Source organism: Artemia sp. Qi Xiang Cuo, chromosome 15, assembly GCF_049724085.1.
Source record: "Artemia sp. Qi Xiang Cuo chromosome 15, ASM4972408v1, whole genome shotgun sequence".
In the NCBI taxonomy this organism is placed as follows: domain Eukaryota; kingdom Metazoa; phylum Arthropoda; class Branchiopoda; order Anostraca; family Artemiidae; genus Artemia; species Artemia sp. Qi Xiang Cuo.
In genome coordinates this window covers 61,138,788-61,154,689 of record NC_142808.1, presented here as the reverse complement: position 1 = coordinate 61,154,689, position 15,902 = coordinate 61,138,788, and the positions used below count along the sequence as shown (strand labels likewise).

At 33.0% G+C, this 15,902-nt stretch overlaps 1 protein-coding gene across 2 annotated transcripts in view; it reads right to left on the bottom strand.

Moving 5' to 3' along the window:
• The window catches only part of LOC148943950 (uncharacterized), a 628,351-nt gene that overhangs the window by 592,274 nt on the left and 20,175 nt on the right, over window positions 1-15,902 (bottom strand). The window contains exon 1 of one of the 2 annotated variants that reach the window (XM_089101667.1): window positions 12,136-12,187. The exons of the other annotated variant lie outside the window; for it this stretch is intronic. The gene's annotated coding sequence lies outside the window, so the exon portion shown is untranslated. Of the gene's footprint in view, window positions 1-12,135; window positions 12,188-15,902 lie in introns of those variants that run through there. 2 annotated transcript variants of the gene reach the window in all.

Genomic DNA, 15,902 nt, shown 5'->3' with positions numbered 1-15,902 from the left:
ATTAGAAATCAATGAAAGGTGAACATTCTATAGCTATAACCTGTTTTGGATCAACACTACCTGCCACTTTAAATTGAAACAAAAATGAGAGAAAAAAACTTTAAATTAGTTTCACTTCATGGAAGAATCAGAATTAATATAATATTTAAATCTTTATCAGCTTTAAAACTTGAAAGTCATAAGGGATTTAGAAAGAATTCTATATGTTTTATCGAATACCTTTCTTTTGAACCCCTAGTTGAACTTATATTAGACTTGTATCATTATTTCACTTGGAAAACTCAACGGCAACGTTCCGTAAATTAGGAAGGTCATTGTATCAATAAACTCGTAGACAGCAGAAAATAATTAAAATGGTGTCTCGTAAGACAGCAGAAAAGTTCTAAAATGGGGGTCTACAGGGAAAAATGCCCCGCTTTCCCCATTTCACCGTGATTTCTGAAGAAAACTTAGGTTTAAACTAAATTGATGTTATAGAGCACATTATAGAGCACAAGCTGAAATTTGTCTTATAGAGCACAGGAAAGGCAATGGAAGAACACGGAATTAAATGGGTAAGTATAAATTTCCAAGAAATAGATTACGCTGATGATTTGAACATCCTAGATGAAAAAGTGAGCAAATTGAATGAACTTCTTGAGATTTTGTGATTTCGTGGTGCTATAATAGTTTTAAAAATTAACGTTAACAACACTAAGTCACTAAGGCTAAAAATAAGTGAAAAAAAAGGACTTTGGGTATCAAAAAGGTCGATCAAGTAAACAGCTTTACTTACCAGGGTAGTATTATTATTAAAGATGGCGGGTGCCTTGACTGATGTTAAAAGTAGAATAACCAAGACTCAGAGTACTTTTTCAAAGTTGAAAAAAATTTGGAACAATAAGGATAAATGTCTTCAAACTAAGATTAGAACATTGGAAGCTATACTGATGACAGAGGGCGCACATATTTAAGGAGCCTGGATACTCCAAGGAATGGCGGTGGATTCGTTAAGTATTTTCAAGAAAAATTGCCTATGGAGTGTGTAGGGTATCTGACTGACTGACCGCATTTCAAATGATAGGTTGTAAGAAGAGTACAGTTCAATCCCGCTTTCTAGGACTAAAATTGAGATAAAGGTTAAGATGGTTAAGGCACGATCTGTGGCTGAAAGATGACAGATTGCAAAAGATTGTTCTTTTCGGTCAACAGTCTAGAGTTAAACAGATAGCGAGTCGTCTGCGGTTAGGGCGGGAAGACCTCATAGGGAAAGATTTAAGGGAAATGGGAACGTCCTGGGAGGGCTCAAACAGGGGGCTTAGAATAAATTAGGATGGAAGAGAAGCTCACGTAAAGGTGTTGACCTCACGGGTTTTGGTGCTTCGGTGAGTCGTTAGTAGCACTAATGGTAGTATTTAACTCTGGAGAAGAATAATCAGCAACTTTATTGAGTCTGATCTTTGCAAAATTCTGAGTAAGGACGAGAGAAGGTTTAAAGAAGAAAGCATAATAGCTGACACAATTTTCAGTTGCTACATGTGTGTAGATTTGTGTGATTTAGTAGATTTGGGCGAATGTGTGATTTAGTATCGGCGGCAGCGCACCGCCGGGCGCTCCGAAATTTTTTGGTGGCCCGCCGCCGATTTTTGACCGGCGGCGCGCCGATTTTTCTGATTAAAAATAATAATAAAATTCCACTTCACCAAGCACGTTCAACCTCAACTCAAATTTAGTAAGGATTTTTAAATGGTTAGCTAAAAATATACAAGAACAATGTGACAAAACAGGAAGTTGTTGGGCCATGCGGAAAGTGTTTACGTTCACCGTCGATCAGACCAAGTAGAATTCTCATTTTTAGCCACTAGACACATAGGGAAACCTATGTTGTGTTTATGTTTAACGTCGCATTGTTCCTTTAAAATCCTGTGTTTAGTCATTTTCTTCTTGTTAATGATTTCGGCTAATGTGTGCATAACTTTCGAAGTTTGAAGTTCAAACATCTCCTGTTCATCAAATACATACGAAAAGGAAGTGAAAAAAAAATACAATATCGAAAAAATACTGTATACAACTCAAGATACCATGGCTTAACACCACAAACAATTTTAAATCAGTGGTTAACTCACTTCAGTTACAATTGATGTAACAAAAGTGAGTTTATTCACTCTGCCTGGAGCCATAGAGCACCCAAAACGAACAGAAATTACAATAAATAACAGAGTCAAACTCAAAACGAGCAGAAATTAACATAAGTTGGGTTCAAAACCCCTATGCCTTCCCAAGGCCAGAACATAATTTGCACTTTACTGAAAAAATATAAATATTTTTACTTTCATAACTTTAATAAATCAAATAATATTAACATTTTGATAACTAAATATCAGTATATATATATTAAACTGACAATACATAACCATTTGTATTTTTTTCAGTAAAGTGCAAATTTTATTCTGGCCTTGGGAAGGCATAGGGGTTTTGAGCCATACTTATGTTAATTTGTGCTCGTTTTGAGTTTGAGTCGATTAATTATTGTATTTTCTGTTCGTTTTGGGTTTCTTTTATTTATTGATGCTGATTTGTGGTAGTATCATGATAGTTAGGTTATTCGAGTTTAGTTTTGTCTCATTTTTGTTTAATTGAGTTATTTACTTTTATTCCAAAAGGTTATATTGTTGAAAGTTTTTTCAATTAATTTCTGTTCGATTTATATTGACATAGTCTTTTCAGTGAAAAAGAAAATAATAATTTAAATCTTTTAGTTTTTTTAAGAATTTATAATTTGGTCTGCTATTTGTATGCTGGAAAAAAAATTTCAGCAATTTTTAACAACATTGACCCTTTTAAAAATCTGGTTACAAATAGTGGCGTTTAATTTAGTTTCTTACTTCATTTAGTTGACCTGAAATGGAAAACTTGATACCATTCGCAAAAAAATCTGTTTACTTTCTTTGATAGCTTGGATACACTTACGCTATTTTGATTTGGTTAAATTTTAAGAGCAGAAGTAGTAGCCCCAAAAGTTTGAACATAATACCCTCAGTCGTTCTTGGGATACTGCTGAGATGCCTTATTGGGAATTAGCATTAACACAGTGCATTTTTATTTAATCTTAAGGCAACATTAACTTTTTAAACATAAAGGCAAATGGGAGGGTGGGCGTGGGAGGGGGATTAGTTTCCTTCCAATCACTTTTGACTATTAAAAAGGAAATCAGCCCTTTCTATTTTCAATCGAATGAGCCCTTTTCGAAGTTCTTACGACAACTCCTTCGATACGAAGTGTCCTGGTCTAAACAACAACAACAACAAAAAATGATACATTATATCCACATCGATCTTTACTATAAAAAATGTCAAGCCTTCCAATGACTTTCGATTGTTAAAAAGGGCAACAAGCCTTTCAATTTCCAATCGAATGATCCCTTTTTGGGTTTCTACGACAGCACTTTCTTTAAACACCTTATATGCCCCTAGAGCACAAATTACAACTCTTACCCTCAGGGCTGTTAGGGATGTTGTCATCCTCTAAGACCTAATTTCCAGAACTTTTAACTTCGTCAGACAAAATGGCTGTCTAAAAATTTTGATTGGATGTGTCTGGGGAAATGGTGGGCGTGGAAGGGGTGTTAGTTGCCTTCCAGTCACTTTCGACTATTAAAAAGGGCACAGGCCACTCCAATTTCTAATTGAATGCGCCCTTTTTGAAGTTTCTACGACAACTCCTACGATACGAAGGCCATGGTCTAAAGAAAAAAAAATACATTGTGCCAACATCGTTCTTATATACCCCCAGGGTATACCTTGAAACGCTTGCCCTAAGGGTTGTGGAGGAGTAACCTCCTCAAAAACATATTTTCTCTTTGGAAATCAGTTACTCTGAACAAAATGGCTATCTTATAATTTTGATTGGATGTGTTTGGGGAAATGGTGGTCGTGGAAGGGGTGTTAGCTGCCTTCCTATCACTTTCGACTATTAAAAAGGGCACTAGCTATTCCAATTTCCAATCGAATGAGCCATTTTCAAAGTTTCTACGACAACTCCTTCGATACGAATTGCCCTGGTATGAAAAAAAATAAATAATAAATAAATAATGCATTGTGCCAACATTGTTCTTTACTTAGGCAGCGCGATTGTACTGCCTATGATAACATCCTGAATTGCCTAATGCTCTTTTACCTACTTCTTTTCATCCAAAACATTAAAAAGAAAAATGAACAAAATTTTAAAGTGGAAGGTAGAATTTTTATTTCAAGAAAAATTTCTTCTTCTTCTTCTTCCTACGAACTGATATACAAGGCGAGCCCACGTTGACCGTATTTATCTTTAAGAAACAGATTAGCCGGGATGACGGTCGACGCCCGGTGGTCGATATCGATAAGCAAAAAAGATAAAAAAAACGGTGGCGTATTAGTGACGCCGCCACCGATAGAATCAGCGGCGGCGTCAGCACGCTGATGCAAGCTCGGCGGCGCGCCGAGCTTGATCTGTAGATTCATCGTGTCAGAAATACAAAATAACTCAAAATTTTCGACAGAGAATTATTTAAACTTGCTTAAAAATTGGATATTTTACCTTTATTTCATGTTTTCAATACGTTTTTCACTATCAAAATTCAAAGTAAATTTCAAAAATGTGCTTGGATGAATGACCAAAACTGACACTCAAATATCAAATGATATCAGGACTGTCAACATTAACAAAAAAAACTTGCAGAGGGAAAAAACTTTAATAACCTACGAGCTACGACCTACACAACCAATGCAGAAATGTAATTCTCCTGTTTTCAATAAGGAGGAGAGGTACGCAATGATGCAAATTTGAATGAGATAATTTTCATTTAAATCTGACGTTATTTTTGATCGGTTTTGGGATCTTTTATTTTTGAATTATGAAAAAAAAGATATTTAAACGATAAAATATAAATGTTCTACTAAATGTAAATAAAAACTATTGCTCTGAATCTGTTTCCATTCTGGCTTAAATATAAGATAAATGTCCACTTTGGTACCTAAATCCACACTCTGTGATGGTTTAACTTTTTAGTTACTTAAAAAGGAAGTTTAACTATTTTTTTTCTTTATTTAGATATTCCTTATGGTCCTTTGCTATCCCTTTGTCAAACAAATATAATGAAATTTGTCCTTTCTTGTATCTCTGCAAGTTTTGGCAGGGTAATTCCTCTCCAGGAATATTTTGACTAGAAAGTCATTAACTCAGGTTATTAATGTCAAGTTCTTCTATGTTTAGTATGGTTACTATATTTCAGTTCTTCTAATTCTTCAGAAAAACAATTTTTTAATTTGGATAATTTTTATGTCGACTTTCAAAATTTAATTCTACGTCATCAGTGATACAACAATATAGTATGAACGATCAAATTGTGATAACGAATAAGAAGCAGAAAAAATTAATTTGCTAGGGCCATCAATTTCCCATAGACCGAATTTGGAATTTTTTTTAAATATTGAAATTAGAGTATTTAGTTTCTTTAGCTGGTTGATATTATTTCCAATAATTCAATTTTTTTAGATTTCGTGCTTGTTTGTGTTAAAATATAAAATATTATAAATGAAATGTAATTAAGTATTATTGGTATAATTTAGGTTTGTGTATATTGGCCTGTATTTATATATATATATATATATATATTTTTTATATATATATTTAAGTGGTCAGTTTGTTCATTTTTATTTTTATTTATACTTTCAAATTTTGGAGATTAATAAATGCTTGAATTTGAATTATGCTGTTGATACTGCTTGACATATTGTTAATGTTATGCTTGTAAAATTTACAAAAACTTACCATGTTTGACAAAATATTTGCTTTTCAAAATAAGTTCACAAAACTAATAGTTTCAAATATACCTTCGTCATTGTTATCCAGACTTTGGGAGTCCGATTCAGATGTTAAACTGTTTATTCTGGATGCAGCAGCCACAGGTAGCTGTTGATGCTCAGATAATAGGATAGAAGTAGAAGTGTCTCTGATCGTTTCAGCTTCAACTGATGAAAGGTCTCCAGCTTCAACAACAAAAATAAAAAATAAACAAAGAGACAGAAAATAACAAAAGTAGGATTAAATACCCTCAATAATTTACCAATAAAAAATGAAATCCTCTAAAGATAAAAAAAAACAGACTACAATCGTGAAAAATAACACTAAACATCAGACCTGAACAAATTTAAGCGTTATAATTTGATGCAACCGTGATAACAGTATGATAATTAATAAAAGGTAATTTGGTTAATAGAAAACCAATTTCATGATTTGACACTTTATTCATAAATTTTCACATCCAAATGACATCTAATTAATTTTTAGAAATAGAAATAACTAGAGCTAACCAATTTATGCATACTGAGAACTGCCCTTTGGGGACTGGCAACAAATAATTGCAAGTCATCTGTGCTTCTACCTTTGGCCTTTGGCTTATTAGCTAACTTTTACTTATTTAAAAAAATGCAGTAAAGCTCTATAGTTTCACAAGCATCTTTTGAGTTTACAATTTATTCAATGCTAATCTACAGTTTCTGAAGTGCTTTTGAAGAACTTTACTGAGGTATTATAGAAATATTCAAAACGCCCATAATCACAGTGGCGAAGCTACCGTTGCACTAAGATCTCATGCATTTATATCATAAAAACCGGTGTGAGGTTACGACGTTATTTTTCTATTTAAACAAGGTCCTTTGCCACTTGTCTCTGTGTGATCGTTTTTCTGTTTTAATAGCATGAGTCACTCGGATACCAGAGTGGGGTAAATACACTCTTACAACAACTTATTTTAGGGGGAAAGGATGATGATATGGTGATCACTTATTGCACGCTTGCAACACTTATTGGATATTTTATAATCAAAATAAAAGCAGTATTGCCTTTCAAATAGACTATCTAAACTAGGTTGTGGCAATAGATTTTCCTGAGTGATCTCATTCTATTTTTCAAGGTAAAAGAATGTTAGAAATGTTTTTCTTGATGTGTTGTTTCCTATTCTAGGCATTTAAACTTCATAATCTTGTATTTTCCATGCAATTAAACAAATTTTGTAATTTCCCTAGAATTTTTTTTAATTGTAACTTTGCAAAGAAAGTTAAAGAACCTCATATTGGGATAAAATAAGATGTATGACTAATGAATAGGGTATAAAAAATCAAACTTTGTCCTATAAAATCTGAGATTCTCCAGAAAATTTTGGGTATTTGATATTCTCTAATAATTTTTATAATTTTATTTTGTGATAGTTGCTTAAAGTTGCATTATGGGATCAACCAAGCTTAACTGTTACTTGATTAGCATTGAGTTGAACAAATAATAAAACAAATAGAGTTGAACAAATAATAAATACTGATAAATGATTATATAACGTTCATTATGCCCTGGGATGAAAGTAAATTGATACTATGAGCTCCAGATTTGTGACTCAGAGCATGTGGGACTGCAGTTTCGGAGATCAATTCTCTATCAGTGGCCCTGCCTGCAACTTGTATCTTCTTTTCTCTTGAAATTTGTAGGAATCAATATGGCATGTAGTAAATCAATACTTGAGCGGAGTGTGTGAGATAATGGAAGATCAGTACTTTAGGTGGGTTGGGCGATGCGAGAATTGAGGAATTTCCCTTTTCAAACTAATTTTAAAACTCTATAATTTTCAAATATACCTTTGTCACTGCCATACAGAGCCTCACTCTTTACGCTAAAGTTTGACTCTTTCTCACAACTATATATCTTATAACAGTTAAAAACTTTAGCTTAAATAGCGAGGCGTTGAGGAGGGGAGAGCCCCTTATATATTCGGACTAATTTATATTCGTTTTGATTTTGTATGTTGCTCCTTACTTTCAGTTAAAAAAAAACTTGGTTTTTTTTTATTTAATTTTCGAACGTTTTTGAATTAATGCAGGTTTTTATTTTGGCTCACCGTACATGAATAATTAAAACAAAATTTGCATATTCATTTTACTTTTATTTGGTTAAATGGCTTTCTCGAAAGTTGTTTGATTTCATTTACGAACGTTTTTATTAGTAATAAATATACGCAACTTACGAATTAACTTACGTAACAAACTTCTAAATTCATATATTTTTATTACGTAAATTAGAGTGTTCGCCCCTTAGTCAATACCACACTCTTTATTCTAAAGTTCGAATTTTTTTCCAAGTATACAAAAATTAAACCTTGATCACAAAGGCCGTTAATTATAAAAAACAAATATCATGAAATCAATAAAAACTCTTGAGCTAAGTGTGTGATGTATTTTCTTGGGGGCGGACCGAATCCTATGCGTAATATTTTCTTTTTATATTAAGTTTTGATGTTGCTCTTCACTTTAAGTTGAAAAACTTTTTTTTTATTTAATTTCTGATCGTTTTATTAAATACTGCTGGGAAATCCGGCGCCCCCTTTATAGCACTGTCCTTCCCCCAGGGAAAGATCCTCCCACCTAACCCCGACCCCCCCCCCCCACAACCAGACAAAATAACCCATGCAGACGGTTGTATACTTCACAATAACCCATATGCCTACTATATGTATACAATGGGTAAACTTCAAAACTTTCAGCCCTTCCCTGGAGGACTTTGGGGGATTCAGTCATCCTAAAAGACATAGTTATACTTTCGACCATGCTGAATAAAATGGCTATCTCAGAATTTTGATTGGGTGACTTTGGGGAAAAATGGAGCGTGGGAGGGGGCCTAGTTGCCCTAAATATTTTGGTCACTTATAAAGGGCACTAGAACCTTTAATTTACGTTCGAATGAGCCCTCCCACAATATTCTAGGACCACTGGGTCAATAAGATCACCCCTGGAAAAAAAAAAAATAAACACGCATATGTTATCTTTCTTCTAGCAAAAAATACAAAATTTCTTATTGTTGCAGAAAGGAACACGACACCCTTTTTGAAAAATCAGGCATATTTTGTAAGGCGAGTAACTTTTGAAGTTTAGGACTAAACTTTTTGTAACTTACTTATCTAAAATCAGCATTAAAATATGTTTCTTTGATGTGTCTATTAGTATCAAAATTCCGTTTTTTAGAGTTTCGGATACTATTTAGCTGGTCACTCCTTACTTACAGTTTTTTACCACGAACGGTTTGATAAGGCTATGAAGGTTCAAATCACCAAATTTTCATTTTGAACAAAATTTGATACTTGTTAATTATCCAGAACACACTCAAGAATTTGATAGTTAAGATCTCAGAGAAAAAATAGTTCAGGTCTCTGTATTTGGAGAATATTATCTTAGGCTCAGTGGAAAATCTACATGGGATGTATGCTTCAGAAGTAACCTGACCTCTCCACTTTCTTCGCTTGGTACCAATACCTGGAGAGTGCCACCCAACGTGGTCTGCACCACCTGATTATCCCACTGCCATTAATGCATTGAAAGAGAAGTAGCTTAGAAGTCTGTAGAAAAAGTTCCATGTTCCCTCATTTTATGTAATAAAATATCTTCAAAATCTTTTTTTTCTACCACAAATATTATGATAAGAAAAATCTCAAAGCTCATGTGCATGTCATTACTCTCTGTAACTGAGTATCTATAATGAGAATTTCACTATTTAAACTTTTGTTCACTTGACTTTTCTTTCAACTGGTTTGTGCTAGAGTTGTTCATTTGATTTTCTACATACTATATCATAGTACCATTATTGTTTTATAAAAGAAAAAGATATCTGTAATGTAAATAATTAGTAAATATTTTCTTTTAAAAACAGAGGCAGCTTTTATTGGAATATTTAAAATTAGCCTAATCGTTTTGTTTATAACACTTAAATTGCTTTGATGAGTTTACCAAAATTCAGTAGGCAAACTGAATCTTACTACAAACGTTTAGTAATAATAATAATGATATATTATCAGCTGGATTTACAACAACGGAGATAAACAAGCAGTGTGAGAAAAGAAACACAATCATCTGAAAGTACAAAGTATTGACAAAACAATACTTAATATTTACTACTACAACTCTTTGAACAACATTAGCAAACTTTTTATTCATAAATTTTCAAAGTCCAGGATTTGCAACAAATTGTTGTCCAAAATGCATTGCATAATTTTAAGTTATTTTTTTTTTCACCTCGTCTTGGCTTTGGCAGTTTTAAATCTTAAGACGATGAAGTACTGGCAAAATCTAATTTTTTCTAGTTTTTCTCAATAAAATATTAACCAAAATATTCGATTATACAAAAACCAAATGCTTGAAATGTACCTTTACTGTCAAAACATGTGGAGCCCAGTTCCTGGGTGTCAGGTTCAAGTTTATATGGTCCTGAAAAGCAGCAAAAACTACCCACTGGAGCATCTTCCCTTTTAGGAGACAAAAGATGGGTTGTAAAGTCAAAAAGCTCTTCATGGTCACTTGGTAAAGCCTCTTCAACTTCTGAAAGAAAGCGTAAATAAAAGAGACATCAAACACTTTCAACAGAGAAGCTTACAAATCAAGCCCTACTACTTCCTCTTTTTCAACATATTATCCAACGAGAATGAATAATAGTCATTTTAAGGACAGAAATTAAACTATCTTTGGCAAACAGCCACATAAAATCTCAGGATTTAGAGTTGAAAAAAAAAAGGAATCCTAAAATTTTTCCAGAGGTTATGCGGTTAAGAGGCTGATCAGTTGGCTAATTATCTAGGGTAAAAAAAACCCTTAGTGGCAATGTTCCTTTTTTCCTCTTAGTAGCCTACTAATACCAGTTTTTTTAGAGCCGGGCAATTACATTGTTCAATCAATTCCATTTTTTCATTTTTAATTCAATTTCTTTCAGATTCCATTTGTTTGTGTGTCCCTTTAATTTTGGAAAACATATACATATACAGGAAAGAAAATAGATACCCCAATTCCTCTTTGACAGAAACATTCAAATATTATAGCTGATAACCGAATAATTTTTCCTTCCAATTCTAATGGAATAACTTAAAGACATCACCCATTCTAATAATCATTTTTACTTTTCTTACCCCCCCCCTCCAAAGTATATTCTAGTTTAAAATACTCTAAAATTATCAGAAAATATAGCCCGGAGACAAGCTCACAATTTTAAAACACAACAAAATAAGAATCAGCCTATTTCAGTTCAAACTATCATCAGATTCAATAGGGATTAAGTTTAAACCTAAGTAAAAGTATTAATTAAAATGAATAACCAATCCATGTTGTGAAAATATTATTTACAAATAACGTGGGGGCAATATTTCCTTTAAAATAAAACACAGAATATCTTTGGCAGGCGATCTATTATATAATCACTCCTAGCTATCCTGAACAAATACCACACATGAAAAAAAAAACAAAAAAAAACAGTACTTAGAAAAAAGTTAATATGTACAGATTGGGAAAGGACAAGCTGTGTAAATTCTATTGGAAAAATCACCAGAAAAATCAAAAAAAAAAAATTTTTGCACCCTTCCCACTTGAGATCTATTTACAGAAATAAAAAAAAAACTAGTAAATCCAGGACTTGTCTTAGTATCAACAGTGAGAAAATTGACAAAATTTTGAAAAGTCACAAAAACATTATTGAATTATGCACTTTTTGCCAGGGAATTATTACATATAACACATGACAAGACAAAGACAACAAGACAATAATAAATGCCATAAGATAAAAACCAATAGCTTGTGGGTTAGCTACCAAGAGGAATGCTTAGTGGTAACTGGAAAAGAAGAAGATTGCTTGATGTCACCTCTTCTGTCACCAGCATAGTCCATTGTCCTAATCCTTTTTATTCCTTTATTTACAAATCACCAAAAGACAATAACAGGAAACAAAAAAAAATCTTTTAACAGTGAGCAAACAAAAACAAACAAAAAGAATTTTGTTTTTCAAAATAGCTGTTTTCCTGAATTGAAAACAAGAGAGATTGAACTACAAAGAGTGAGAGGAAATATATCAACCTGAAGACTTGTTGTCTCCCCAAACTGGAAAAATTATGGCTAATAAAATAGACTTTTGTTTTGCAAAATATCCCTTTCATTGCCCCCAACTCTTAAGGACTAGATTCAAGTTTTTGTATTGTCTATGTTATTTCTTTTTATTATTTTTACTGGGGAGAACCTTATAAGCAAGAGAAACAAAGAGCAAATATTAACTAAACCAAAGCAGCTCTATTTTTTTTTGTTACCAAAATTGAGTAGGATAGCTTACCATTTTTAACAACAGAATTCTCAGGAATGGTGATAGGTTCAGCCATATTTGGAATTTAAGACAACTCCATAATATTCTATCTGAAATAAGTTAATGCCACTTATAAAACATGCCATATTATCAACAACAATTCGAATTGACACTCAAGTTTTATATTTTATCTACAAAAGCTGCACATTTTTCTGTATTCACTGTAATAAAATTTAAATTGGTATTTTGTCCATTTATTCACAACTTTCTGAAAATTTTCTTTTATTTTTTTTAGGGCCTTTAATTTTGTTGGAGTAATGCATATACCATATGATATTTTTAAACAGCTTAAAGGAGTTTAATGGCAAGGTTTCCACTCACCTAGCATTTACAATATTAACCATAACTATTAAAAGCTCAGGAATTTTGGTGTATTAGAAAAGTGATACTTTAGATACAATCAGAATTAAATTCTAAACTAGGGCCCAGGAACTTGTTTTGTACCTGGTTCAACTCCTTCATGAATAAAAAATACCCAGAAATAGGGTGTTTCTCTCTCCCTTCCTTTTCCTAAAAAATAAGGCTATGAAGGTTTAAATGATCAATTTTTATTTGATTTTGAACCGAATATAACCCTTATTAATTATCTAGAAGAAACTCATAAATTTTGATATGAAATATCAAAGAATAAAAAATAGTTTATCTGCCTATATTCGGAGAAAATTAGTTTAGGCTCAGTGGAAAACTACACTGTAGATATATTTTAATTAAATATTTAATATAAAGAGTTGGTATTTGGTTAGGTCATGTTATATTAGGTATTTAATATAATGTGTTCTGGGCAGCCTGCTTTTTTCACCATATTTTTCATATTTCACCATATTTCACCATATTTTCACCATATTCCATTAGGAGTAACCTAACTTCACTTCTTGGGTGTTTTCTGTATAACTGACAAGAACTCAAATTTCAATTGTAAAATTGCAGAATACTGTCTTTTGTTAACTTGAAAAAGCAACACTTCTCAGTCCAATTAAAAGCCTATACTAGGACCCAGGAAGATGCCTGACAATTTAGCTGAAAACCTTGTCTTAACTCAAATGCTTTCAAAATTAGTTCAACAAAAGGCTTGTTGACGTTTTTAAAGATTATAAAAGCATAAAATTCAATAAAGCTCGGCAAACAATCTATTGCTTACTTTAAATCAAATTATATAGCAAAGATGATAAAAACGACTATTCTGTAGATGATCTAAATATAGTCTAAAGATGATTTAAATATTTCGGTTAATACCTAACTCCCTCCATTCCATTCTAGATTTTGAAAATACATTTTGTGGTAATTTCAATGGAATAATACCTTTGCTTTGTACTTTCATTGAAAGCAAAATCTCCACAAAGAAAAACATTTGTGAATTGACACTTAATTACACATAATTAAATCATAGAGTGGGTGCTTGAGTTTCTTTCTGGGAGAAAGCAAAGGGTGAAAATATTTGGAGAAAATGGACAGGTGTTCTTTTCAGAAGAAGTAGAAGTACTTGAGAGATATTTATTTCAAAAAGATATCGATATCTATCATCTTATATTTGAACTCCTTGAGTCAAAAGATCTACTGAAAGATATCTGAGAATATCTAATATATAAGAGACCACCAAGACAGTAGCTCTGTAGCCCACAGAGTAAAGCAAAAAGAAGAGGGCTAAATAGTACCAACTGAATAGCCCGCCTGCTGAGAATTAGAAGAAGAAGAAAAAAAGATCACTATCACAAGCCCACAAAAGGTCGAATTCAGACTTTGGAGTCAACAATATAAATGGTTGCACTAAAACTGGCAAAAATGCAAAGAACAACAACGAAATAGAAAAATCATAATGAACAATCATTTAAAAGTCAATATTTAAAATTCTAAAAAGTCAATTAAAAAACGAAAAAGATAAAAACTGGTCAAACTAAACTTAAACAAATACAAATCAGAAAAAGAATTAGAACGGGCATAAAAAAAGGGGGGGAATAAGCAAAAATACACAAAAAAAAGAGCGAGACATAAATACATTTAAATTAAAAGGGATACTTATAAAGTTTAAATAATTCAACTACAGTAAGTCAATAAAAGAGTTAAAAACAATAAAAACTGTTCAAGAAAGGGGGGAAGGACAAACAAAAATAAACCCCGGTAAAAAGAACGGAAAATAAAATATAAAAATTACAGGGGGAACTGAAAAAAAGAGGGGGGGGCAAGCAAATGAGTGCAAGAACCTGGGCAGTACCATAAGCTAATAAACAAAAAAGAGAGGAAAAAAAAGAAATTATTGAGACATTTTATTCATTTTTTCTGTAATGAAGGGGACAAAAGTTCTTTCGTATCTGGAAGTAACGCAGCGAATGGGGGACAAAGCAGGTATGGGCTCAGAAACATCTCGAGGCGGCCGTAATCTGGATAGGGAGTGACGTTTGGGGAAAATACTTGCTGCCCGAGGATTTGTTATGGCATTTTTTGCAAAACAGAGGCACAACAAAACCCTCCTTTGCTCCAGGGTTTTCGGACTAGTTTTTTTTAGGAGCAGTGAGTATGGCACCTTGCCTTCTTTGAAAATTATTTGCAAGGCCCTTTTTTGAATTGATTTTATTATTTCCGATTCTTCGCGAGAGATACCAGGGTGCCAAACTGGACAAGCACATTCTAGATGCGGGCGGACAAAAGACGTGTAAATTCTTAAGGAGTTTCTGAAGCAAGTTTCAACAACCGTTAGGTTATCAACAAATTTCCATCAGTCAGGAAATTCCTTTGCGAGGCTTTTGATCATTACTAAAAAAAAGAGGGGACCTAGGAAAGTACCTTGGGGTAGGCCATTGTGAACTGGGAGAGGATTTGAATAATGATTTTGGTATTTGACAATTTGCAATCTATTTGTTAAGAAGGAGGCAACTAATTTCACCAGTAAGGGATCAATATTGAACTCGTTGACAAGTTTCTCAATTAAAATATTGTGGTTAACAAGGTCGATGCTTTCTGAAGGTCGATGGAAATTAAATTTAGCCGGGAATTAGGCTTTTCAAGGATTTTCCGATGTGGTCAATAAGAGAAACAAGGTAGTGGGAAGTAAAGGTGGATTATAGGTTCCCGAATTGCTTCAAGTCAGTAAGAGGTAGGATTTTTTCCTTTAGTCAGTCTGCAAGCAATACTTCATATAGTTTCGAGAAAATAGAAGTAAGAGTAATAGGCCGAACGCCTTCAAAACCAGGCTTTCCGTTTTTCTTTTTCAAAGGGGTTATGAAACCATATTTCCAAATTGTTGGAATTTGCTCAGACTCAGGAATCTTGTTATACAGGAAAGACAAGGGCTTATACAAGAAATCACCGAAGGCAGTAATAAGAGGAAAGAGGATATCCAAAGGACAAATATTTGTCTTTCTTGGTTTTTGAATTCTTCTTTCTATCTCAGACAGGGAAACAGTGAGTAAAGAAGGGGAAAGGGCTCCTGATGGTAATTGGTCGGACAGTGGTGTAAGGCTCTGGACAATGGAAACGAGGAATTTATTGAGATTATTGGCAGTAATATCAGGGGACTCAGATAGATTGAAGTTAAGCTGTTCAAGCCTCCTGCCACACAGCTTTTTAACGTCAGAAAACCAATTTTTTGGTTTATTAGTGAACAATACTTCGACCTTATTTGTGTAGTATGATCATGTCAATTTGCGAATTTCTCTTTTAATTGATTTTCTTCGTTTATTGGCTTCATCTGGTTTACTATTTTTGAAAAGCTTCACTTTGGTTCTAATTAGTGTTTTTATAGT